This window comes from Elephantulus edwardii, unplaced genomic scaffold (assembly GCF_000299155.1).
Source record: "Elephantulus edwardii isolate Elephantulus edwardi_28Jun2011 unplaced genomic scaffold, EleEdw1.0 scaffold00315, whole genome shotgun sequence".
NCBI classification, from domain to species: Eukaryota; Metazoa; Chordata; class Mammalia; order Macroscelidea; family Macroscelididae; genus Elephantulus; species Elephantulus edwardii.
This window is the reverse complement of record NW_006400065.1, coordinates 1,513,847-1,516,317: the sequence shown is the minus strand read 5'-3', so window position 1 is coordinate 1,516,317 and position 2,471 is coordinate 1,513,847. Positions and strand designations below refer to the sequence as shown.

Here is a 2,471-nt window from a genome sequence, read left to right as displayed (position 1 = left end):
TGCAGCTAGCAGCCAAACTATTAACCACTGGGCCAGCTGCTTTTAGCGCAGGGAGGTGTGTCATGCTCCCCCCCATTATGTAGATGAGGAGACTTGAGACACAGAGATTGAATCCTTAGTTTACAGCAGAAAACAGGAGGAATGGAGTCCTCCCCACCACTTTTCATACTGGTGACAACAATGGGAAGTGCTCCAAAGAATTGGGGGAGGTGGCCCTCCACACCCCACCCCCACACACACACCCACATAGCAGCCCAGCAAGAGATACAACTGAGAGCTTTAGAATGAGCTCTTAGGGCAGTGGTATGGATTGAATTGTGTCCCCCAAAAAATAATACATGTGGTATGTCCTCACTCTTGTACTTGGTCCCACTGTCAACACCCAAGGAAGCCCTCATTTAGAAATCAGAAGACAGGGAGCTCTGGTGGCCTAGTGGCAAGAAGCTGCCCTGCAATCTCAAAGGTGTACGATTTGGACCACCTCCTGAAACAATCACGTCCTACGCAGGAGCAGTCAGTAGGGAAGCGCGGCAGAGGGAAGCGGACTGCTAAATGAGGGGACTGAGAACCACCGTGTTAAAGTGACCACCCCAAAGGCACAAGTACGTGTGGTAGAGTGGAACAAGAACCCTCGCCTGTAACTGCAGAATCCAGACGTCGTCCTGTTATACTCTTTGGAAGCAGATTTTAAGATCTTGTGAACAGAAATGCCTAAAGTCAAAAGGAGGCGGAAAGCTCCCCCAGATGGCTGGGAGTTGATTAAACCAACTTTAGATGAATTGGATCAAAAGATGAGAGAAGCGGAAACAGAACCTCATGAAGGAAAGCGGAAAGTGGAGTCTCTGTGGCCCATCTTCAGAATCCACCACCAGAAAACCCGATACATCTTCCACCTCTTCTATAAACTCAAGGCCATCAGCAGAGAGCTGTACAAGTACTGCATCAAGGAAGGCTACGCCGACAAGAACCTGATCGCCAAGTGGAAGAAGCAGGGCTACGAGAACCTTTGCTGCCTGTGCTGCATCCAGACCCGGGACACCAACTTCGGGACCAACTGCATCTGCAGGGTCCCCAAAAGCAAGCTGGAAGTGGGCTGGATCATCGAGTGCACGCACTGCGGCTGCAGGGGCTGCTCAGGCTGAGCCCCCCACATGGACCTTGGACAGACTCTGCAGGCTCGGCCTACTTGCCTCTCTTCTCGGGAGCTGCTCTTCTCGACCCAGCACCCACCACCCCGGACCTGCTGGGACAGGAGCTCCCTCGGGAAGGCCTCGGTCACCAGCTAGAATTTGTAAAATAAAGCCTTTCAGTCTAAAAAAAAATGATGTACGATTTGAATCGTCCAGATGCTTCACTTGGAGAAGGAGGGGCAATCGCCTCCTGCACCAGTCAGATCCAACTCTACGGTACACAAAAACAAACAAACAAAAGTTTTAAACAATATTATTTTTTCCACTGTTGAACATTTTCTTCCACCCCTTCCCAACACACTCTGTTAATACACCCCTTGTTCCAGATTGTTTTCATACATATAATGCCTACTCATATATTCCTCTCCTGTACATAGGGTTTTCAGTGTTTTATTGCCAATGTCAGATGGATCTTGGCAGAAAGCAGAGTACCAGAAGAATTTCTATCTGTGTTTCATTGACTATGCAAAGGCATTTGTCTGTATGGATCACAATAAATTGTGGCTAACCTTGAGGAAAATGGGAATCTCAAACACTTGATCGTGCTTATATGAAACCTATACTTGAACCAAGAAACAGTCCTCAAAACAGAGCAAGGGAACCTGCATGGTTCAAAATTAGGAAAGGAGTGCGTCAGGGATGCATCCTGTCCCTGTCCCTTTTCAATCTGTATGCAGAACAGATCATTCGGAAAGCAAGGCTTTATGAGGAGGAGTGTAGCATCAAGATTGGAGGAAGATTCATTAACACCCTACAATATGCAGATGACAGACACAGCCTTGCTTGCTGAAACTGAGAAAGACTTGAAGCACTTGCTGCAAAAGGTCAAAGACTATAGTCTTCAATATGGATTGAAGATCAACATCAAGAGTTAGTTCACTCAGCTTAATGCTCTCCACTCCCAAGTTAGGTAATAAATTGCAAAATCATTGCTCCTGCTTATTGCATAGTATTCCATTGTATGAAATATACCATAATTTGTCAATCCATTCGATTGTGGTTTGACATCTGGGCTGTTTCCAGTTCTTACAATGGTGAATAACACTGCTATGAACATTGATGTACAAGTCTCCGTTTGTGCCTCAGTTCCCATTTTCTCAGAGTATATTCCAAGCAGTGGAATAGCAGGGTCATATGGAATTTCTGTTGAGTTTTTTGAGAAAGTGCCAAACTGCCTTCTAGAATGATGGTACCATTTTACAATCACACCAACAATGTATAAGAGTTCCTATCTCACCATATCCTCTCCAATATTTATTACTTGCTGCCTGACCTGTTAAA

General features: G+C 46.0%; 1 pseudogene; it reads left to right on the top strand.

Moving 5' to 3' along the window:
* Positions 1-707: 707 nt before the first annotated feature.
* Positions 708-1,142, top strand: LOC102850836 (annotated as a pseudogene).
* Positions 1,143-2,471: the final 1,329 nt, after the last annotated feature.